This window comes from Trichosurus vulpecula, chromosome 2 (assembly GCF_011100635.1).
Source record: "Trichosurus vulpecula isolate mTriVul1 chromosome 2, mTriVul1.pri, whole genome shotgun sequence".
Classification (NCBI taxonomy): Eukaryota; Metazoa; Chordata; class Mammalia; order Diprotodontia; family Phalangeridae; genus Trichosurus; species Trichosurus vulpecula.
In genome coordinates, this window is record NC_050574.1 from 413,985,636 (window position 1) to 414,011,779 (window position 26,144).

General features: G+C 37.8%; 1 pseudogene; it reads right to left on the bottom strand.

Moving 5' to 3' along the window:
* Positions 1-10,864: 10,864 nt before the first annotated feature.
* LOC118838360 lies at positions 10,865-11,553 on the bottom strand (annotated as a pseudogene).
* Between the last annotated feature and the right edge of the window lie 14,591 nt (positions 11,554-26,144).

The window sequence follows — 26,144 nt, forward strand, 5'->3', positions numbered from 1 at the left end:
CAGAACTCTCAGAGCAAAGAAATAGTAATATGCTTTTTTGGAAAGGTCCTAAAGAAGCACCCCCCCCAATTTATTAATTTATTTGTTTTCAGTTTTCAACATTCACTTCTCTAAAGAAGTTTTCCAACAGAACAGAATGAAAGTAATATTCTAAGTATACTAACATAACCAAGGGTTGTCAGTACTTGCCTGCCTGCTTTTGGCTTACTACATGACCTAGCTTAGCGTATGTACTCTTATGTGCTTCCTGTGTGACTCAAAACCAGGGAAATAATAACCTTCAAAATAAGGAAGCCCTCCCATTATTGGCCACAGGGCATGAAAAGTTAAAGAGAAAGAGAGAGAGAGAGAGAGAGAGAGAGAGAGGCTGGCTGGCTGGCCTCTTGGCTTTTTTCTTCCTTAGATGCCCTATGTGGCAAGGAGCTTACCAGTGTGGGGTGGGGAGGGGGGCTGCCCTTCTCCCAGCTCCAGAAGAAGTAATGGCAAACTGCTAAGGACATAGCAGCTAAAAGCACATGCCCTAAGTAAGTGAGTTTGTGCCTAGGTTTGGGCTGCTTCCTCTGTTTTTGGTCTTTTTTGAATAGGGATGACCAAACATCATTCTCAAGATGGATGTGTCTAGACTTGGAGACAATCATGTTTGTCTGAGAGGTTTGGAAATCCTGGTTCCTCAGTCAATGTTGGCTGTACTTCAGATGGGGTCCCCAGAAACTAAGGTAGCAGTCTTAGAAAAAACAAACCCCACTTGGAAGATGAGCCCAATCCCTGACTGGGCAGGCCTAAAGACCTAGATTTTGAGTCAAAGTGAAATGTAAAATGCCTAATTAGCAGTCAGGAACTGCTTTATGATTCATATATCAACTTCTCAGTGGTAGTATAACTGTTGTCGTTGAGTCGTTTCAGTCATGTCCAACACTTTGTGACCCCATTTGGGGTTTTCTTGGCAAAGATACTGGAGTGGTTTGCCATTTCCTTCTCCAGCTCATTTTACAGATGAGAAACTGAAGCACTTGCCCAGGGTCACATAGCTATTAAGTATCTGAGGCCAAATTTGAACTTACAAAGGGGTTAAATTATTGAACATTTCAATAAGTCTTTCTGTCAATGCATGCTTTGCTTTCTGTCTAGCATTTCTTTTGTGTTTAGGAAATAAATAGCTGTCCCATTCCTAATTCATGTTGTATATTAAGTACCTTTTTATTTCCTCTTTGGGAGGACAATGGTCATAAGCCAAAATGTAAGCTTAAAGTAAACCATTCTTGTGACACTTTGGGTGGGGATGAAAAGAGCCAAAGATTGTGATAAAAAGAAGCCTGCCTATCCTCTCCTGTTGAAGATCAGGATCTCCAAAGACTAAAAACTGGTCCAGACCACATTTGTGGGTTCAGAACAGAGATGGATCTTTAAAAAGGGAGCTACTGGCCCCTTGCCTCTTTTCTTCCTTCGACTCTCTGTGTGGCAAGAAATTCTCTTGTGATATGTGAAGAGAAGGGCTGTCTTTTCCCCCAGTTCTAGCAGAAATAGCAAACTACCAGGCACCTAGTAGCTGAAACACACATCCAACATAAGTAACCATGAGCCTATGTTTGGGCTGCTTCTTCTATCTTTAGTCTTTCTTGAGTAGGGATGACCAAACATCATTTTCAAGATGGATGTGTTTAGAGTTGGTAGATAAATTTCAAAGTTGATTTTATGAGGGAAATCATCTTACCAAAATGTCAGCAGGTTGAATGAATAGTGAATGGTTTTTGATAAGACCAATTGCAGCTAAGGGCAATATTAGGAATAACCTTGCATGCCCTTAAAATTTGGTTTTTCTCTCCCACAGGACAAAGGCTATTTCTACTTGTAAAGTGGCAGAATTATTATAAACACAGTCCATTAATCACACAGTCAAATGGGACCACAAATTGGCTAAATGTTACAACACGGATAGTTTGTACATGTAAGTGAACCCTAATAGGAGGGAAAATACAAAAGGCAAAGCCAGGGAAAGAAATACTTTAATACATCGAAGACTTGTGATTTATTTCATCAGTGTGAGCCAATTCTTTCTGATGATGTTTCCATAAGTGGGGACAGTTCTGTTATGCGTGCAGATTAAAATCCTCTATGGCATAGTAGTTGTCACTGGAGAGCAACAGAGGACAAAGAATATATTACCCTGAAGCCAATTTAGTTAGAACAGTCTTTAAGCAGCAGAAATACAGTCCATCATGAGGCCCATACGTGAAAACTTTCTAGATTGATAAAATCTACAGGAACTTTGCATAGCTGCCAAAGTCTTTGAGGATATAGGGTCATATCCACAATATGAGGAGCCATTAGAAGAGAGGGAAGGGAAAGAAAGCACTTGAAAATGAAGAGAAACCAGGAAGTCATGACAAAGTACACTTTGGGAAATAAGGAAGTGGCTCATTTTATGTGTATATTTCATTCGGGCAAGAATACACACACACACACACACACACGCAGAGACAGAGAGAGAAAGAGAGAGAGAGAGAGAGAGAGAGAGAGAGAGAGAGAGCGCGACAGACAGACACAGAGAAAGAGAGAGAGAGAGAGTTGTGCACTAAATGACAAAAGAAACTATATAAGGGAAATTTAGTCAAATCTAGAATATGACCACTAGAATCACAGTATGATACCCTTCTGATTCCCAATAGAAAGCAAGTACCTTAAGTACTTTCTTTCACCTTTGTCTTTGTATCTACAGTGACTTGCACATACAAGGCAGTTTAAAAAATGCCTGTTGGTTGATTCCCATGCCAACAATCCATGGGCATAGTAGTAACTGTGTTAACAACTGGCTGTTCTGAAAAGCTGACGTACTGTTAAGTTTAATCTACATGATTAATGTTTTTTCCATTACTTTCTTAAGTCCAGGTAATCAATAGAGCAGTAAATGAAGCCCTGATTTGTAGTGTTTGCCAATTTCCAAGGTACAAATGGTCATACTGAAAATATAACAGTCATCTCAGCTCTAGCACATCCCTGTAACTGTCCCTCTTGGATTCTCCTTGTAATGATGGCCCTCATAACCATTCCTTTATGCTTCACTACCACTAAGTTTGACTAGTCATTCACTGGCATTTAAGGGGGCAGGTAAGCTATTGGTGGCTCAAAAAAAAGGTCACAATCTCATCCCAGCTCAGTCCTTGCCACCAGGGTCCACTTTGCTGTCTCTAGGTTTGTTCTAAAACTACCTAGAAGGAAACCAGTCAATGTTTTGGCATCTGGATACCTGGTTATTTGGGGTTATTTTTAGTAAGACCAAGCTCTATCCTCACGAAGACAGGCTACTGCACAGAATTAACAAGGGTGACTTGCTACTGCTTTGTCCTTCCCACAAAGCAAAAAAATCAATCAATAAGTATTTATTAAGCTACTACTATGTGCCAGGCAATGCGGTAGGTGCTTGTAATACGAAGGGAGAAAATGAAACTACTCTATCGAAAGAAACAACATGAACATAAACACATGTGCTCAAAATAAAGGCAGAGCATATTTTTCAGGAGGGAGAAATAGGGGAAGCAGGAATGCCATCATGGAGAAAGTGTCATAACCAGAGTTTTGAAAGAAACAAGATATTCTAAGTATATTCCAGGTATGGGGGACACATAATGCAAAGGTGTGGAGAGAGGAGATCAAGCGTGAGGAATGGGAAGGAGACCAGCTTGGTTGGAACCACAGAGTGTAGGAAACTGAATAATGTATAATAACTTTGAAAAGGCAGGTTGAGACAAGGGAGTAAAGGGCTTTAAAAACTAACAGAGGAACTTATTTCATCCTCAAGACAATAGGGAGCTAGTGGAGTTTATTAAGTAAGGGAGTAATATAGTAAGACCTGTCTTTACAAAAATTACTTCAGCATCTCTTTTTTTAATAGTTAGCAATTAATTTTGTTATTGGTTAGTCTTCTCCAACTCCTCATGACCCCATTTGAGGTTTTCTTGGCAAAGATACTGGAGTGGTTTGCCATTTCCTTCTATTTTTATACATGAGGCAACTGGGGTAAACAGGGTTAAGTGAGTTGCCTGGGGTCACCCAGCTAGTAAGTGTCTGAGACTGGATTTGAACTCAGGAAGAGGACAGTTCCTGACTCCAGCCTCAGAATTCTATCTACTACACTACCTAGCTCCCCATTATATCATATTAGTATCATTAATATATACTAATATCACTATTCCCATTTAATAGAGAATGGATGAACCTGAGACCCAAAGAGTATGATTTGTCTAATGTCAGAAAGCTAGTGCATGGTACAAATAACATAGGAACCCAAATCTTATGCCTGGGTCAGTGCTTTTCCATTGCCAGGGGCAGCTAGGTAGCACAGTGGATAGGGTGCTAGGCTTGGAGTCAGAAAGACCTGAGTTCAAGTTTGGCCTTGGACACTTACTAGTTGTGTGACTCTGGATATGTCACTTAACCCCTGTTTGTCTCAGTTTCCTCATCTGTAAAATGGGGATTACCATAGCACCTAAATTCCAGGGGTGTTTTGTGAGAATCACATGAAATAATAATAGTGATTAGCCCAGTGCCTAGCACATAGTAAGCACTATATAGATTTATTAATTTTTTTACGATATCTGCATTTTTTGCAATTTAGTTAGGTTGTGTTCTAAATGTTCTGTAGAAGAGAAGCTATGTTTCTGAACATACTCTCCATACAGAATCAAATAGGACAGCAGGGAGAATACTAAACTTCACCAAAAGTTCATTAAGACTATCCAGTATCTGAATTATACAGTGTGATACCACAGAATGAACAGAGGACATAGATTACAATTCTAAAGAATATAGATATTTACAATCTTTTTGACCTTGAATAAGACAATCAATCACTCTGGTGTGTCAGCTGTAAAATGAAGGTGATGTCTAAGGTCCTTTTCAGCTTAAAATCTCAGGATTGCATGACAAGTAGAGAATGCAGCATTTGAAGAGTTGAGATGAATATATGTTAAAAAAATTATAACTCTGGAGCCAACTGGTAATAAACTGAAAATGGAAGGCTAGGAAACATACACTAATTACAGTACTGAGAAGAAATAGATATGCTGTAATTTTTTTAGTTATAGGCTTAAAAATTCACAAGATTTTGCATGTTCCATTCCTCGAACAATTCTGTCCCTTTGTACTTCCTTACTATGGAAAATATAATGAGCTCTCTAAGTCTCTCTATCAGAGCTATATAATTTCATATCACTGAATAGCAGAACATCATACATCTAGCATAAAGATGATCAAAACAACCAAGAATTATTCTTCCAAATCTCTGCATTCTAAGACTAAGGATTTCCATTAGTTAGCCAGGCTTTTCATCTTGTATACATCCCAGCATGAATGCTATCTTTATATTAGTAGGAAGTAACGAACATAACTTAACAAAATACCTCAACAATCTCCAGCTTTAGGCTGCCGTTAGTTTGATTATAATCTTTCTCTACTCATATCTGGCAGAAAATACTAGGAATTGTGTTGAGGCGAGGAATGAACCCTTTATTTCCAATATAACCCCCATCCCCAACCTTGGGAAGAATTAGATTCCTAGAACTCCATTTTTACTAGACCAAAAAAACCCCACTTCTAATCCTAGCTAAGCTGGATTCCTAAACTTTTACCCCATCCTCCAAACTTACTCCATGAGGATAACCCAGGCCTGTAGGGGGCTGTTTTCATCCTGTCAACTCTAAGTCAGAAGACTGTTCCCTAAGGATGAGAAAATCTGCCACCTGTGATCCCTCCATTGAGACAGAAGAGGAGATAACCATTGGTACCACTCACTTATCTAGGAAAATGTGTCAATTTCTCTTCAACCATAATTGGGTTCCTCTCTCACACATTGGTATTTCTGCTCCTGACCTCCATCATCTCTGCCTGTATTGAGTTTCTGTTTCATTTTCTGTTTGGGTTCCCTTTATGCCCTGCCAATACTTTGAACCTCAAAGAAGTAACTACTCTTCCTGCTTGACACATCACAAACCATCCCATTCCAGTTCCTGGCCTAGACTATCTTAGTTTGAATTTCTTGGTACTAATTTTCCTTCTCAGTTGCCACATCCCATCCAACCTCTGTCTTGTTAGAATTTCCTTCATACTCTCTCATCTACTGTCAGACCACTCACCCTGTCAAATATTTTATAAAGGATATTGCATCAATGCCACCCACTAGACAAATTCTGCCTAGTTGGCATGCCCTCCCCCAAATAAGGCAGATTGTCACTATGGGCTCTGTTCTTGTAGCCATAGTAAGTGGGGTGATAGCCAGGCACAGATTTTTACAAGCACATGCCCAATTTGAATAGAAGAAAATTGATCTATGAAGTCAATTTTGTGAATTTCTCTTTAATGCACTAAAAATAAGATTATAGGACCTATTCCATAGGTTTCCATAATATTATTTATGCCTCAAACTTTGTAGCTGATAAACATGAATCTTATCAGAAAACCCAAATAACAATTTGTCAAGATGTTTGATGAGTTATTTATGTACAAGATCACAAACAAGGTAATAACAGATGAATCTCACAATAAAAAATTTGAACAAAGTGGGTGATTTGTGGGTAGAAAAGCTGCCTGAAACTCCCACTCCATTCAATATATTAGGAATGTTGCAAGTTTTGCTCATAATTACAGATGACATCATGAGAACTGGCATGCCCAGGCACTGTCATGTTTCAGAGATCTTAAAAATGTCCAATCATCTCTGCTTTCTTATGTGCTTTAGTCATAACTTGAGCAAGAAATATGAAAAAGAGCAGTAAAGAGAATGTATCCTGGCTGCAGGCACGTGTATACAGAAACACAGAAATCAGATTTGTTACATAGCCGGTAGGTAGATTGCACCACTCAGCACTGCTTGTCCATATTAACCAATAACTCTTTATCAGGGTGAGGGAAATGCAAAAATAAGCAACTGATAATTACTACTATGCAAATTAACTTGCCCACAAGGTAAGTATCTGAGAAAAATTGGGTCAGACCTAAAATAAATCAGGCTAAATAAAATAGGTCAAACTTTAAAAAAAAAAATCAACACCTTGGCTCACTGAGAAGAGGTACAATACTTAAATTCAAGTAATTCTATGTGGATTTCAAAGCACTAAGTTTGTGCAAAGTACTGATGTAGTCACTGTGGATACAAGAAGTCTAGAAGATATCTAGAAAAGAATACCACAGAGGCATAAATACACAGGAGGTCTGGCATACAAAATTAAAGTAGAATGTATCTAGTAAGTAAATAAGCTTTCTGTGTTCAGACCTCACCTGTAAGTCCTGAAAAATTGGGGCTTACCCCCTCTAGGACTTTGTAGCCTAAAAGGGAAATAAGAGTTAGTATGCAGATAACTTGTAATTCATAAGAGAACATGGTAAGATTCTAAGAGAGTTACAAATTGCTTTGATAGAGCTAAGGAGAAAGCGCTTTCTTCTGGCTGGGAGAACTTGAAAAGGCTTAAAGGGAGACATGGACCTTGAAGGATGGGGCAGATTTGAAATTTTGTGATTTCACATCAGGACTTTCAGTGACCTCCTTCCTATTTCTGTTTCTTTAGGTTTTTTTAGTTGGTGTTACTGCTTTTTACTGGTTTATGGCCTGATGAAATGAAGGGGAAATGACAGCGAGGTCTTTCATTTAACTTCAAGAAATCCACTGCTGGTTCTCATTGGAAAAGGATGTAAGCCTGCTAATCTCTTCCACATAGTCTCCTTTTACCAGTGTCTACTAGACTCATTAACTTATTTCTGATCTCTGTATTAATTACCGATCGATAAGTATAGTCTGCTAGGTGCTGGGATCCAAGTACAAAGAACAAAAAAAGATTCCTCCATGTAAGGGACTTACATTCTAATGAGGAAGACAACACATACATATAAAAACACACACAGCACAAATAAAAGGTTAATAGGCAAAGTAATTAAATACAAGTAGTTTGATGGGAAGGTATGAGCAATTGGGGCAATTAGGAAAGGCTTAATGCAGAAGATGGCACTTGCGCTGCATATTAAAGGAAGAGATGTAGTTTCTGTCTTTTAGTACTATTAACCAAGAAATGCTATGAAGTAACTTCCACGAACATTAATTAAAATATATAGGCAAATTTTATCTTTCCCAAAGAACCGTAATAACCGTAACTCCTAATCTGAATAACAGATTAAGTAGAGGAAACGATGTTTAAAAACGTGTAAAAGATTTTGCAATTCTAGCTAGATGAAAAATAATCTATTCACTCATCTGAATTTTTGCCTTTTTTTTCCTGTTTGCATGGAGCGGGTCTTAAAGGTATGATAATTATTTTGCAAAAGAAAAATCATAGTACAGTTTGTTCTTTAAGGTGCTATTATGTTGTCGTGCCAGATAAAGCATTTGAATATACATTTTGCATACAATATATATAGATGTATGCATACATACATGTATTTACATCTATATATAGATAGATATAAATGTATACATGAATGGATAGTTTTTTTTAAATGAAACTAAAGCTTTTAAAAATTAGAATCCTTGAATGTAATGGGCATTTGTTATTTAAGATATCATAAGGTGAAAAGTGAAATATTATGAAAAAATTATTTTAGGAGAGTATGATTTTTATTTGAGTATTGTAAAAACATTTGGCACATAATTTATTGAAGAAACGGTGAAATATCCTTTAATATTCAATGTTAATTTATCACCAAATGTTAGCTGCTTAATAAATTTTCCTATATAATCCATTTGCCTTCTCAGTATATGTTATTACAAATATTCTCTCATGGACACTATGAGAAATAAATGCTATTTTTTGCATCTTTCTTTGCTTTCTCTAAATTCTTTCCATTGTCAATCTTATTCATTGGGTCAGACCTAAAATAATCAGGCTAAAGAAAATAGGTCAGTCCTTAAAAAAAAAAGCTTTATAGCTTCAATTAAATTCTCATCTCTATCTCTAGCCCTGACCTGTCTTCTAAGTTCCAGATCTGCATATCAACTCCACACAGGATAGCTCTAATTGAATGACCCACTGGTATGTCAAACTCAGTACCTTCAAATCTTTCTTTACAGACTTGCTGCTGCCTGTGAAGTCACTGTTTCAGTCCATGGCACCACCATTTACAGTTTCTTTCCTGATGCCTACAAATACATTCATGACTCCATCATTCTTAAAAATAGAAAAAAAAAACAAAAAACTTCTCATGGTTGAGCCAACCATTCATATTAGCTTTCACCCTAATTCTTTCTTCTTGTCCTTTGATAAACTCCTCTGAGAAAGTGGTCTGTGAGTGGTGGTACTTCTATTTCTCCTCTTACTCTCTTTACTCTTTGGAGTCTGACTTCTGAACTCATCCTTCTTACTGAAACTTCTCTCTCCAAACCAATGATCTCTTAGTTGGCAAGTCTAAAGGTCTTTTCTCAGTCTTCATTCTTCTTGACCTCTCTGCAGCATTGGATGCTGTAATCTCCTTCTCCTACTGGATACCTTGGTTTTTCTGACACTGTTCTTGCTTGGTTCTCCTCCCACTCTTACTAGCCCTTAGTCTTCTTTTCTGTGGTCCTTTTCTCTTTTCTTTCTTTATTATCCTACTTGATGATCTTATCAACTCCCTTGAGTGCAACTGTCATCTCTATGCAGTTGATTCCCACAGCTATATAACCAGGACTGATCTCTCCCCTGAGCTCCAACTGCCTTTTGGATATCTTGAATTGAATGTGCTGTAGGTATCTCAAACATAACATGTTGGAAACAGAGCTCATCTTCTTTCCTCCTAAACTTTCCTCCACTTTCTACCTTTCTTGTTTCTGTCAAAGGCACTACTGTCCTCCCAGTTATCAGGCTCACAAGCTTGGTGTCCCCCATCACTCTTCACTGTTACCCCACATACCCAATCTTTTGTAAAATCTCATCATTTCTATGTTCACAACTCCTCTTATACACGTCCTATTATTCTTACATGTCCTCATCATATCTAGCTTGGATTACAGTAGTAGCTAGATAGTTTTGTCTCCCTGCTTCAAGTCTTTTTCCATACTAATTTATTCTCCCCTCAATTACCATAGTGATTTTTCCTAAGGTTCATGTCTGATCATGTTATTCAGAGATTCTCAAACTTATTTGGCCCACTGCCCCCCCCTTTTTTTTTTTACAAAGACTGGGAATCTTTATTCAGATCAGCAAACTCACATTCCTCAAGTCTCAGGCTTTGGGTGGGCCTTTTGAGGAAGAGGGGAAGGATGGAGGAGAGAGGAGAAGGCAAGGCCAACCCACCTCCCTGGACATCCCCTCCACCCCCCAACCCTGTCTCAGGCTACTGGGTAAAGAGGGGAATAGGCATAAGGGAATGCCAAGAAGGGAGGGACCAAGGGAAAAAGAAGGCCCTGCCAAGGAGAGCCCTACCCAGATGTCTGGCTTTCAGAGTCCAGCTGTGGCCAGGACGGCAGCCACCATAGGCCCCTCCCTATAAATTAAGTCCCCACAGTAGCAAGGCTGGGGGGTGGGGGGAGCAGGAAGAACAACCTTGTGGAAGAGAAATTGGTCCCATGTTCAGCTCCTTTCAAGGCAGTGCCCTGAACTCCAGCTTAAAGAATGGCTATATGGGTGCAAGTTCCCAAACGAGAGGATGAGCCAGGGTGGGAGAATGAATAGGAATGTTGAAGGGGTCAGGTACCCCCCAGTTTTGGTCCAAAAGGGGAGATGGGGTGGTTGGTCCAGTTTTGCTGATTTGGGGGATGAGGAGTGTATTACAGCAAGTTCAAGGTGAAAAGCCACTGGCTCAGCACCTATAGGCACAACAGGAGAAGCAGTGCCACCAGTGGGTAGGGAGTAGGGGGGAAAGAGGAAGAGTCGGGAACAGAAGGGTCTTGAGAGTTCCACGAGCTTCCTGGGAATGTTACTGCTAGAAATATATTAACCATTCAAGGGAGGGTAAAGAAGAGTGGTGATCAGAGGATCTGCCGTGGCATCCCATATCCAGTCATGCCTGCCTGAGATGCCCCACGGTTGGTGCCCATTTGCAGTCCAATGACATTCTTGCCCTCCTGCAGCTGGTTATCTGTAAAATTTCGGGGATTCTCCTTGGACTTCTTAGGGAACCAGTTAGGATCTCCAGAGAAGAACCCATCACCCCGAGCCACTGCCAGCCCACCCAAGTTCATCAGTGTCCGCTGCACTCAGGCCATATTCTTTCCTTCCCAGAGGTCCACAGTTTGGAAGATATCGGTGGCATTGATGCCATAGCGCTCTGCTGCCTGCAGGAACTGAGAAATCTGTTCCATCTGTTTGAAGGCCATGCCTGAAGCCTGGATCTTCTTTACTGGGCCCTGGCCTTCAGGGTATAGCCCATTGATGAGCTCACACAGCACCGTGCCATCCTTGAGCCAGTTTTGGAAATTCTCTCGCCCAGGCTGGGGCCGCCCAACATCCCGGCGGCACTGTGTGGTGATCCACTGAATGAGAATCTGCTCCAGGTCGGCATCATACTGCTTCTCGATTTTCTGCTGTACCTCCCGGCTCAGTCCGTAAGCAGGTCCCCTGTTGGCCATTCTGAGATGGTGGTGCAGGTATCTTTACCGCGAGGCGGTGGATGGAGAGCGGAGCGGGCTGGGGCGCGGCACGCAGTGAGTGGCCCACTGCCCCCTTTTTAAAACAATTACTCAGAGCCCCCCTGGAAATATTTCTTTAACCCTTTAAATTTTTTTGAAATTTGCATAATTTCAAAACAGAGAATATTTTTTAAAAAATGACACATCTTGAATTTGAAATTTTATTGTAAATTTTTGGGGTTTTTCCTCCATTGAAAATTTGATGATGCAATATTGCATCATGTAACCATATAGTATCATATTATAAACATACACATATTCCTGCCGATGCATGCTGGACTTCCTGACAACATGGGACATGCTTAACTACCAACACTTGCTTGTTAAGACCTCTTGGTGGACCTGACCACTGATCAGTTATAACTTGCATTTTGTCTGTTTATTTGGAAAATATTGTGATCACTATGACTTTAACTCTGTTACACAACAGATGAAATGTGTACAGTTTTTCAAAATTCTCTTCTTCCCTTATGCTTCCACCTTCCCCTTATTTTTATTCAATGGGCCCCCCCCCAATTGTACCAGAGGCTACTACCACCCTCCCATCATTCCAGCACACCCCAGGGGGCAGTGTTACCCACTTTGGGAACCTGTGATTATCCTTCTACACAATAAACTCCAATAGTGACTACCTCTGGGATCAAATAAAAATTCTTCTCTTTGACATTTAAAACTCTTTATTGCTTGGTCCCATCCTACTTTTCCAATCTTCCTTCCATTACTCCCCTCCACAAACTCTACAATCCAGCCTTTCCTATTTGGAATTCCTCAACCTCAGCTCTCCATCTCCCAACTACATTTATTTGCAGTGGCTGCCTCTTGCCTGGAATGCTCTCCTCCTCCCCCAGCCCCTGCTTTCTGACCTTTGACTCAAAGCTTCCCTGGCTTCCTTCAAGATTCAGTTCAAGTGAGCTGAATCAGGAGAAAAATTTATGCTATAGCATCAATATTGTTGGGAAAAAAAAGAAAGAAGAAAGAAAAATTTTGAAAGACTTAAGAACTCTGCTCAATGCAATGATCAATCATGATTTCAGAGGACCAATGATGAATGCTAACCATATCCTGACAAGGAGGTGATGGACTAATAAGATGAAGTATTTTTTGTATATGTGTATATATATATATATATATATACACACATATATATGTATGTATGTATAGATAGATATAGATGGATGGACGGATGGATGGATGGATGGATATGGACATGGCCAATATGGGAATTTATTTTGCTTGACACTGCTTATTTCTTATGAAGATTTTATTTCTGTTTTTCTTTTTTGGAAGGGATTGAGAGCGGAAAAAACAAATGCTTGACAACTGAAGAAAATAAAATTTCATTTTAAAAAAGACAGTTCAAATCCTACCTTCTTTGTAAGACCATTCCCGGTCTTCCTAGCTGCTAGTCTCTTCCCTTTGAGATTACATTCCCTTTATAGTCTTTGTTTTGTGCAGATCCCCTAGTTATTTACATTTGTCTCCTGGATTAGAATGTGAGCTCTCTGAGAGCAGAAATTATATTTCTTGCCTTTCTCTATAGCTCCAGTACTTAACTGTGACTGACTTATAGAAAATGTTTAATAAATGCTTATTAGCTTATGTTATCTTTGATTTCCCCAGCTTTAAAATCTAGTCAATTATCAGGTCCGATTGATTCAAGGGAAACAACCAGGCAGCTCAATGGATAGAGTACCAGGCCTAGAGTCAGGAAGAACAGAGTTCAAATTCGGCCTCATACATTCACTAGCTGTGTGACTGAGGGCAAGTCATTTAACTTCTGTTTTATTTAATCTACTGGAAAAGGAAATGGCAAACCACTGCTGTATCTTTACCAAGAAAACTCCGTGCAATATTGGTGTGTCCATGTGTCCATGGGGTCACGAAGAGTCAGTACGACAGAATGACTGAACAACAAAAATTGATTTCAATGCCTCTTCCTCTCATTATATTCTCACTATATATATTATATTCCCAATATAATACAGACATTCATTTCTTCTCATCTATACTGTTGCACTAACATCTTAATGCATCTTACAGCTTCTATCCTTTCTAGTGCATAGATATCAACATGCCACTGCTCTGCTCAAAAGTTTTCTGTGGCTCCTTACTGCCTGTCAAATAAAATTCTACATTATTATTTAATATTCAAGGCCATCTATAATTTGGCAATGCCCTATCTTTCCAGCCTTATCTTATATTACTCCTCTCCCCATACTCTATGCTCCAATCAAAATGTTCTGTTCCTGCACCTGAACATAATCTGGCCCCTTTCTACCTTTCCAGTTGTCTTACACCTTATTCCACTTCATACATTCCGCATTCCAGTGACACTGGCCTCTTTGCTTTTTTGTTGCAGAAGACACTCCCATCTCCCAAATCCATGCATTTTCGCTAGTTTTCCTCATTCCTGTAATTCTCTTCCTCTTCCCCTTTATTTAGCCTCATAGTAAGCTCTAGATACTTGTTGACAAGGATTTCCACATAGAAGGCACTTAATTCATATTCACTGTACTAAATTGAAGGTTTTTTTTTAAAAAGAGCTAAAACATCTAGAAACCAAAGTTGTTAATATAAAACAAGGCTCTTGCAGCAATATCTTCGTGTATTCCTTTGGTCTTGACTCCTCTCTGACCTCTAGGTCAATCAAATCTAGGTCAAACCATCTAGGTCAATCAAACCCTTGTATGGCAACACATTATCTCCCTAAGATAATGTGGTTAGTACAGGGTAATTTTAATGAGCAAAATCAATGAAATATACTTCAAAGAAAGCATCTGCTCTTAAGTGCCCTCTTAATTTCTTTTTCTTTTAAATCACAGGGCAAAAAGGTTTGTTTTGAAATGTTTCGTGAAAAAGCAAAAAGGTTTTTTTTTTCAACTAGAAATTAAACCATTTGAACATTTTACAGGGAAATGTTATTCAATAAGAGAGACAGGTGCACACACACACACACACACACACACACACACACACGCACGAGGTGGGGGGGGGCGGGGAGAGAGAGAAAGAGAGAGACAGAGACAGAGACAGAGAGGAATAGAGACAGAGAGACACAGAAAGACAGAGATACAGAGCAGAAGAAAATCTGAAAACTGAACTCAAATGTCTCATTAGCAGAAAAAGGAAAAGATATGCTTGATGAGTTCTATGCCACATGTCCAAAGCTGAAGATACTTAAGCAAAATCATCTTTATCTGGTATGCCTTAAAGGCTTTGCTTCAGAAAAATACAAAGGAAAAATGAAAACTTTTTAAAACCTAAAATATTTTTAAAGCCACAACTACTAGGCCCCATGAAAAATTCTAACAGAAGAATTAGAAAATGTTGCCAATTTATTCATGGGAATTTCCTTTTGCTTCGTGTTACTAAATTCCTCATTGAAGTGGAAGAAGAAAATATGCATCCTTCTTTTATCCTTGCATCTGACCAGAGCTTAGAAATAAACTAGCCTGAAATGACTTTTTTTTTGCAAATATTTGGAGTTCTTTTCCCCCCATTATTCCTTCCAATATGGAAAGAAAAATGTTATGCTTCACTTGATGTTGATATTCGGTGTATCACTGAACAATGCCCCTTAGTTGTATAACTGAAGACATGATCTGTGGATGACTTAAAAATAATAATTCATTTTTACTGTCACATATATTACTATAACATTTACAGATGACTTCCTTATAATAATCCCTTGAAGTAGGTAGTACACTACAAAATACATATAGAAGGCATTCCTCTGGGAGACAAGCCAATTTTAAAGGCAAACGGGGCCAATTTCTAAGATATTTTAAAGAAAAGGTTCTAAAAGAATCAGAAATATTATAGGCATTGCTTTTGCTCCATAAAGGTGACTGGGAAGACATGTGTAACCTATGTAACCTACTTTCTCATCTCTATAAAACATCTGATACTGATGTGTGTGTATGTGTGTGTCTACGTACGTATACATGCATACATACATACACACACCATATAGAATCTTAGCATATTCATTTGTAAAACAGGGATAATAATACTGGACTTTTTTCTTTGAAAAATTCTGAGCCAGATTTATCAAAGTTTTTTTCATGTTCCCATATGTTTACATTGAAGTCAGTGAGCATTGGGAAATAAAGTTTGGAAGATCTTACCAAGTTTTCATAGAACTTCTCTACTTTATCCTCAGCAAGGATGTAATGAATAAGGCATTCAGTATATTGTAATATATAATATATTCTCTGCTATGCTTTGGGCCTTCTAAGTCAATATGAAATAAGAAGGACATTTTTAGAGGTCTACAGCCAATCCAGTCCAACAATGACGTGTGTAAGGCTATTGATGAGAATAGCACATCACAAGCAATAAACCACAGGAGAGTGTAAGCTTTTTGAGGGCAGGGGCAGTTTCATTTTTATGTTTGCATTTTCAGTGCCTCTCACAATGCTCAAATAATTCATGTTGAATGAATCACAAGCATAATGTAGAAATGCCAAAATATGATCTATCATCAGCTTGCTATAGGAATTTGAAACTAACAGATCCCCCCAAACAGAGAATCATTCCAAATGGAGCAAGTAGAAGGAAAATCTGGGTTCCAGATGTCCCCAAATAGGAGACCTTCCCTCCCTTGCCTATTTGTTTACAGACTTTACTTACTAGAATTCCCATTTGTGAAGGGAAAGAGAGAAGGTCCTCTTCTTTTTTCTTCTCTTAACATACTGAACTCCATTTTAGACCTACCCTGAATTTCAGTGTAGAATGAGCAAGTTCCTGTGTTTAGGTTTTTCCATAACCCTAGTTTACTTGCCAGAGCTGAGACAAGAGATGATGAGTTGTTCCAGACAAACAAGGGGTGGGGGGTAGGGGGAAGTTGCTTTGTCCCTCCTTTGCAGGGAAAACAACTCTCTTTGTCCTATTTGTAAGGATGGGATGGATGACTGCAAAAGAGCAAATTGTTTGTCTTAGTGTATAAGAAGCCCAAAACCCCCAAATTAGCTACTTTATTTGGGGTGAACACGATTTTTCTCTAGAAAATTCCAGTAGCTGTCTCATGGAGGGATTCCCCTCTAGTGGCCTTTCTGTAGCTAACTGGCTGAATGGAGAATTCTTTTTGGACTCTTTCCTATGGCCATGTCTCTGTGCAGTGCTTTGATATAGATTCTTCCAACAGTCGTATGTCTCTGAATAAATTTCTGACTTGATAAATTTCTGACTTGATACTACAAATTGTTCTGTTACACCATGTATTTTTGCTGTGACACTTGAAAAACTAATAAAACAGATGTAATATTGAGGGAGGAAAAAAAACATTGTCCATATAAAGTTATTGTTATTCAATTCCTTTTCAGCCATGTCCAACTCTTTGTGACCCCCATCAGGGCAAAGATATTGGGGCAGTTTGTCATTTTCTTCTCCAGCTCATTTACAGATGAGGTAACTGAGGTAAACAGGGTAATGTGACTTGTCCAGGGTCACACAGCCAGTAAGTGTCTGAGGCCAGAGTTGAACTTAAATCTCCTGACATCAGGCCTGGCATTCTATTCACTGCACAGAGCAAATTCATTTGCTCAGAGCAAATAATAAAAGATGAAATAATGAATGTTTTCAATCGAACAGTTTTTATTATGCAATAATAGGCCAGAAGAATTTTATCACTTTTCAAACTCATACTTTAGAGAAGCCACATTCTAATAATATGTTCTAATGAGATAATGTACGTAAAGTGGGTCATGAACTTTAAAATACGATATAAATTATTATTTGATTATTATTATAAGTGGCATGTAGACAAAATATGACAGGGTGCTTGATATTTTAATAAGTATACCATACAATTTAGAGTGAGGAGACACTTTACAGATCATCTAACTCTCCTTTTATGGATGAGGAAAATAAAACCCAGAGAGGATTAAACACTTATCACAGCCACACAACTAGGAAATAGTAGTGCCAGAGCACCAGCATTTCTATATCTAAGTTAGTGCTTTTTACCCTCACAGTAGTCCTCCTAGAAAGCTGTCTACTTACTTGAACAATATCACCACTGTTCAAGTTATTCTTGGCACACTTCTTTGGATTGGCTTTAAAAGCCTGAAGCACATTCTTTTTAATATTTTCAGTAGTGGCAAATCTTCATCTTTTGAAAGTAGATTTGAGTTTTGCGCACAACCCCAAATTATTCCATGCTAAATCTGGTGAATAAAGTGTGTGACCAGGCTAACAAATATCATTTTAAACTTCTTGAGAACATGGGCCATGTCCCTTTTTTGAATGTTTGCTTTATATTACACAATATTCAGGACACAGAATTCATCCAATATATATTTGCTTAAAAGAAATAATTTTAAAAATTAGATGTGGTTATAAAGAAATTAGATCAATGTGTATTTCACAAAGCAATGATACAGGAACATTTTAAAAATATTATGAACAAAGGCAGCATTCTCATCATATATAGGTGAATGTTTTAATTGACAACATTCATTTGATGGAGAAGTTCTGCTATATTAGTTTTTTTTTAAATTCACATTACTTTATAGTCAGAACACATACACAATAGTATGGCATTAGAAATATTAATGCCAAAAAAGAACTAAAAAATAAAAAAGAAATGTTAATGTGACAAGTAGACTATACCTTTAGACCACCTAGAAGACCCCTATACAATACTTTGAGAACCACAGTTCTAAATTACAGTGGAAAGAATAATAATGTGGCTTTGTGATGATGCCATGATTTTTAAAACACAGTTCTTTGCCTGACAAATATTAGGTTCTTAAATATTTGCTGGTTGCTTGATTTGAGAGCCTTCAGAAATACATGATTTCTTTAGGGATATACTCCTTTCTACATTTTAGCAGGTGATGAGCCAAATTGCTGTGGTCAAAAATGACCATCTCTTGACAGCTGGCTTCATAATGAGAGCTTCTCTGAATCTTGCTAGGCTGCTCCCTGGATAATATATTACTGGATTTGTACTTGAAGCCTTTCTAGCTTCTTAAGACATGACATATTCTTCCAGTATCGTTTCAAAAAATCAGGGTCATCTCTGCACCACAATAAGGCATGTAGAACTTTCTAGAAAAGAACGTTGGACTTGGAATCAGATCTGGCTTTGAGTCCTAACTTCGATATTTTTCTGTCTATGTAATCATAAGCAAGTCCCTCAAACTATTAGAAAAATACATACACACATACGTGTATATATATATGTATATATACACATATGTATATATGCACATATGTGTGTTTTTGTTATAGTTATTAAGCAATGACTCATTTCCCCTTATTAGAATATGAGCTCTATGAAGTTAGCAACCAATATTGTATTTTCTCCAGTACTTAGCACAAGGCTAAATATTTGCATGCAGCAAGTACTTAATAAATATTTGTGGAATTAAGCTAAAGTGAGTTTTATGATTTTTCTGATCTTCAATTTGCTCATTTGTAAGATGGGGCTAATAATATTTCCAAAACTTCCCTCACAAGACTCCAATAAAAACATTCCATAGACTGAAAATGCTATACATAAAAATGAGTTACTGTTATTACTATACCATAGCTCAGAGAAATTCTACCACACCTTCACGCATTATTCTATATTAAAGTAAAACAAAGCTACAGAAATAAGGGAAACCTCTAGATTTTTTCCCAAGTATTTTCTAAAAAACACCTTGAGATTACTGGAGTCTTTCCATTGTTCCAACATCTTTTAATAGCCTGTGGCTACATCAGCTATCACCCTGAAGCTGGTGTTCTCATTGATTGGTTTTTTTTAAAGCTGGACTTTAAAACAAGTTTTAGAGTTTTAGTGCCTGGATGTAATTAGGAAAGCTTTAAGAGTTTTTCTTTGCTAAGTCTGTTTGATGTGAAGAGATAGAAGCAAATCCTTGCAGGCAAAGTCACATTACTCAGTGGATAGAACACTGGGCCAGATGTTTGGGGATCTTGATTTTAATCACAGATGTACTAGTAATTCACTGACTTGTCTTGAGAAAGTCATTTAACTGTTCAGTGTCTTAGTGCCCTCAGCCACAGAAGAGAAATGATATTTGTCTCTAGATGATATTTTAAGTGTTTTGATACCCTTGGTTGGATGACTTCTTATGATAATTATTCTTTCACTTTAGAGTGTTTAATGAGCACTAAATTTTCAGAAAAGTTTCTATCAAGGATTTTACTTTGAAAATATTATTTCTTAAATCAATCAGCAAGAATCTATAATACTCTTACCCTGTGCCAGGTACCGTATTAAACTGTGGAGTCAAGAGGAGAAAGATCCTAGTCAACAGTTGGTTAAAAAATCCAAACTTTAAGTTTTTTTAGGAATACAAGTGTGATTGCAATTTCAGAAGTTATCCCTCTCAATAGCATCACAACACATGTGGAATTTGACAGCTATAAGATTAGATGTGGTTCAAAGATTATGTAAGAGTAGACAGAAATATATCAGATAAGACAAATGATACTGTGTCACTGTCATCATCATCAATATCAATAATACTTATTTTATTATTACATGATTCATTCTTGCAGAAGGAAGACACCAGTTCATTTCACTCTTCCTCTTGCCTTTCAGAACCTCCTAATGAGAATCAGACCAGACCAGAAAGACACCACTACAAAGATATCCCTTCATAAAGAAGTTATATTAGTAGGAGAAACAGTTCATTAACAAACAAGTGATAGGTTTGGGGCAAGTATAGCAGACAATTTTGATTACATAAAATTAAAAAGTTGTTGCACAAACAAAACCAAAGAATGCAAGATTAGAAAAAAAAAAGCAAGACACTGGGAAACATTTTTGCAGCAAGTTTCTTGGATAAAGATCTCATTTCTCAAATATATAGGGAATTGAGACAAATTCACAAGAACCAGAGCTATTCCCCAATTATTACTGGTCAAAGGATATGAACAGGAAGGTTTTAGAGGAAGAAATCAAAACTATTAATCAATAGTCAATGAAAAAATGTTCTAAATTACTAATAATTAGAAAAATGCAAATTAAAATAACTAAAGAACCCCTCCGTACAGATCAGATTGGTTAAGATGACAGAAAACTGAAATTCAAATGCTGAAGGGCATGTGGGAAAATAAATATATTAATATACTGTTGGTACAACTGTGAACTAGTACAACCATTCTGGACAGCAATTTGGGACTATGCCCAAAAAGCTATTAACACTATGCCCTTTGACCCACCAATATTGCTAATAGGTCTATATCTCAAGGATATCAAAGAAAAATGAAAAGGACCCATATGTACAAAATATTTGAAGTAGTTTTTTTTGTGGGGCAAAAAAATGGAAACTAAGGGGATTCCTATCAATTGGGGCATGGCTGAGCAAGTTATGATATATGGATGTCATGGAATACTGTTATGGTATAAGAAATAATGAAGGTGATAGTTTCAAAAAACTTGGGAAGATATATATGAACTGATGCAAAATAAAGTGAGCAGAACCAGAATATTGTATACAGTAATAGCAACATTGTTAAGAATGATCAACTGTGAAAGACTTGGTAACACTAATCAATACAGTGATTTACCACAATTCCAAAGGACTGATAATGAAAAATGTAATCCACCTCCAGATAGAGAATTGATGGCCTCAGCATGCAAGCTGAAGCATATTTCTTGTGTTTTCTTTTTCCTTCTTTCTTTTAGAACATGAGTAATGAAGAAATAAGTTCTGCATGATTGCATATGAGTAATGAATATTTTATTTCTTGTCCTCTCAATGAGTGGCGGGAGGTAAAGCATTTGAAAATAAAACTTAAAAAAAAGAAGTTATATTTGAAAACTTTTATCTATTTAGTTCAACAATCTCTTCTGTTAACTAAATTTTGGCTGCACAGAATGTCCCTTTCCCTGTCACTGACAGACCTCTCTGGTCTACCTGCCAGCATCCCATTTCTTTGTTTCTAACATTTGAAATAACAGGAGAGGAACAGAAAAGGAACATGACAGGGAAAGTGAAGAGAAATGGGAAGAGAAGGGGAGGAATATATTCTACTATTCAGCATGGTATAGTTGATGGGACATTGGATTTTGAGTCAGAGAGCTCTGGGTTCAAATCTTCCCTCAGACTCTTACTAACTTTGTGACCCTGGACATACCACTTAAACTTCAATTTCCTCATCTGCAAAATGGGAAGAGGGTTAGACTCAATGACCTCTAGGGCAGGGGTATCAAACATGCTACCAGAGGTCCACAAGAGGCCTGAAAAAGTCTTGAGTGTAGCCTAAACCAAATTCAAGTGTATTTGGGAAATGTTTAACAATAACAATTTAAAAAAATACAATTCAGCACAGACAATGTTAATTTGTTGTTATATAAGCCAGTATGCAGCCAGCAGGGGTCTATTTCTATTTAATTTTAACACTAAATCTACTGTCTTATGAACTTATTCTAAGGGAAAGTCCATTCCTTCTACCATTTCTTCCTGTGCTTTCATCTTTTTCTAGTTCATTGCTACCCCAACAGTACCATTCTGCTCCTGTGCCCTCCTTTCCACTGTGTCATTATTCTTGTTGTAAGAAAACAATTGGGAGCATCCTTGAATATTTTTCGTCAAGTAACTCCTTCCACCTCCATGAATGAACTGGAACTTAACTTTCCCCAGAATGAAGCCTAACACTGGAAACTCTCTTCAATGGAGCCTACTCCTCTCACTTTCAATCTATGAACGCAGTAGGAATCAATATAGCCCAGTTCTCTCAAGGCAACTTTTCTGTGGCTGTCACTCAACAACCATTTCTTCTTTCCCTGGCTTGAATCCTGCCTTTGTTACCTACTGCCTCTGGGTTTCAGTTTTCTCATCTGTAAAAATAAGAGATCAGTCTAAAAAATCTCTAAGCACTCTTCCAGCTCTATATCCTATGGTATTTGGCCCTTGACAGCCCTCCCAAATATGAAATTCTATTAATTCCCCTTCCTCCCATCTCAAAATGTCTGAATCTTCACTCATCCTTCCTTCCTGTTTTAGAGGAAGTTATGTTCTTCCTCCTTTCCAAAGCAAATTCAAGTTTTATCTTCCAACCCAATCCCCTCTGACCTCCTCTAGGTCTTCCTCATTACCAGTCTTGCTTGCATTGTTAGCATTTCTCTATTGCATATAAACCCTCCAACTACAAACATGTGTAGGTTCCTCTTACTCTAAAAAACCCTCTTCCTTTAGCTCTGCTTCCCCTTGAGCTACCTACCAAATCGCCTCTCTCCTTTAAACTTAACTGCTAACTAAAACAGTGTATAATCACTACTTTTACCAGTTTCCTGTCTCATTAACTATTCACTCAATCTCTTGCAATCTGACTTCTATTCCTATAATATATGAATATTCACTTTTAACTCTCTTATAAGCTCCAAATACTGTCACAGCTGATGGTCTTTTGTTTAGTCCTTATGCTTCTGGACCTTTCCATAGCATCTGATACTATATGTCACCTCCATCTTTGTGATACTTCTTAATCCTCTTGAATTCCATTACCTTACATTCTCCTAGTTTTCTTTCTACTTCTCTAAACTCTCTTTTTTTCTTGTTCATTGGTTCCTCTTCTTGTTTCCATCTGTGTGATATTGGGCAAATCACTTAATTTCTTCGGCTTTTAAAATAGGCATTTTGTGATATATAATCTCTAAGGAAATTTTCAGTTCTAAATCCAAGTACCTAAGACATTATTCACATTACTTACCAAAGTACTAAATCTCTCCAGATGCAGAATACTAGAATACTACCTTTCTACAGAAATGAAAAAATAGGAAGATCAGACTCTGATGAATGAAATCACAAATTACCTCCTATGTTATTCCAGATCAAAGGGATGTTTCAAACCCAGATGACTGAGAGAGGCTGAGGATGCCATTAACAGAAATTAGGAATTCAGTGAAAGGTAGGGAGACATCCTCATAAAAATGGCTGTTATAGCTATGGGAGCAGATGGGATCACCAAAATAGAGAATATAAGAGAGAATAAAGAGGACAGATTTTTGAAAACCTGTAAATGTAGGGAATCTAAAAATGTGTCTGTGCATATGTGTGTTTGAGTATGTGAAGAGAGTATATGGAGAGAGAGAAGGAAAAGTAGAGGGAGAGGTAAAGGGGGAAGGTGTAAGGGAGGGAGAGGGAGACACAGAGAAGGAGATGGAGAGGGAAGAGAGGGGAAAAGGGAGGAGAGGAGAAGATGGAGAGAGGGGGAAAGAGGAAGAGAACTCTTAGAAATCCATGAGGATGTGCTACAGAAAGAAAAAGATAGAGAAAAGCTGCCTCCCTCTCCCTCCAATGACCTCTAGTTCCCTGACTCTCCTTTTAGTCTTCCCATTTTAGCTTCTGACTCACGTTTTCCTTTCAAAACTCCACTACTAGATTATGAATTCCATGAAGGTAAGGAGCAATGTTTTATATACTAGTTGGCTCATAATAAATGTTTGCAGAGTAGAGCTGAGTTAGAAGGACTCTACAAGCATTTATTTATATCGCCTGATTAAGCTATACTTCAATATACTTCAATACTCCAGTTGAATCAGTTGATGTACTCTCCGGACTGATGCAGATTACAATTTTTCCATCCCACAGTAAACACTCTTTCTGAATGGTTGTGGCAGGAAAAATTTCTCATACGATGGCCAGCCTTCTGGTAATGACCTTTCTTTTGTACTATGCTATAACACAGGTATAACCATGTTATGAAAAATTTCTACAATTTAATTTCTAGTAAAATGAGACTACTGTATCATTCTAACATAAAATTTTTTAAGAGAATTCAGTAATTCACTCTGATATATTGTTCTCTAACAAAGGAACAATGTGTAGTTTTATAAGTTTCCCATAAGTAATCAACGTTGTCTAAGTATTTAGGCACAAATAAAGTGTTCTTTTCCTTTTTGTATTAGACTTTAAATAAGTTATCCCTATGGAAGGGCAGTTGTCAAGTAGCTTCAGACTCCATTGACTTCTTTGTAAGCCAGATTTGCACCTGAAACTTTGGACGTCCTTGTGTGTGGTCCAGAAAGCTGAGAGCTCTTAGGTGTGAATATGAATGAAACATCAAACATGTTTTAGCCCCTATCTTTTTAGACAAGTACCAAGAAATCTTCGCCAAGCCTTTAGGCTAACTCTCTCTCTCTCTCCTTTTTAATTGGCACCTAATAAATCCATGACATATTTTTCAAAGAAAGAGGGGAAAGCCTTAGTGGTCCCGGATAGCAGTCTCTCTATGAGGAAAACAGATTTCAACATCCAAAAACTAATGCACTCATCTGACTAAGCCTCCGTTGCTTAGACCCAGAATTTCAGCCATTGCTTTGTTAAGGTTTCTGAAATATTCCAAGCATGAAAGGTAGGGTGGGAAATCAAGTCTTCTTCTTCTACTTAATGCAAGATGTCTTAGAACTGCTGGAAAATTGGCCTTGGCACAACCTACTAAAATTTCCTCATTGTTCTTGTAGTGGCCCCCAAATCCTTAGCATTCAAAAGGCAGCTCTTAACTGTGAAAAGCCTCTAAAATTACAGAACATAAAAAATAATAATTCTTCTTCTTACCAAATTCCACCCCCAAAAGAAAACATTTTCAGCCTTTAGCAGACATCAAATACTAGGAACACCACCAACTCTGGAGGACTTGCTTTATGCTCATAATAGCCAACTTAATTTCAATAATGCATACATTATTTGGAGCCAGAGGCTTTTGTGGTGAAAGTAACGTGCCTGCTGTGCTAGAAAGATCATTTAGAGTGTGGCAGAGTAAGTGAGAAAAACAAGCAGGGGCCCCTCTGAACAGACTACACTAAAGCTTCTCCAGTGGGAATTTTACTAAGAAGACCTTTTCTCTTTTGACTTCTACCCAGCCCTGGCTAAATTAATTTGCTTCCACTGGACTGAAATAAGGGAATTACAAAGCCTGACTTGAAATCTCCCATGTGCTTTCATGTACTTTCAAAGCTTACTTTGAGAACATTTCATATTACTTTCCCACAGAGTATTAACTTACACTCCAAAATTTAATACACTTGGGGCTCAAAATTACCTATATGTTTATTCCCCTTTTGCTTGAGTGGACAAAAGTGCACCTGACATTTTAACAACTACAACACTGAAGGCAAAAACAAATGCAGCAGAACAAATGATCTCTTGATTCCAATGATACTCATGTCAAATGCTCATAGGTGTGTAAATAATTAATTATTTTCTCACTAGCAAGTCCAGTTTTATTATTCATTGCTCAGTGACCCCTGGAGTCTGCTCTTCCATGAGATATGGAAACATTTAGGATTTCATATTGCTAGCTCATAACTAATTTATAGCCTATCATGGTGTCAGGTGCACAGCTTCAGGATCCAATTTATCACCACAGGCAGTTCCCGCTTTAAGGGGTAGGTGCTTCACAGAAATAAATGAGAGAAGACACAAAGGGTGGGGGCAGTCATCCACACAAGCCTCTTTGGTATATATATCTTTTAAGTACACAAGCACATCAAACTAAAGTGAGTTCATCCCACTGGACTAGAAACTGATAAAGTTCTCTAATTATCTCCTATAGGGAAAAAAACACCCCTGTACCATATATTTCATTAAAAAATACACTA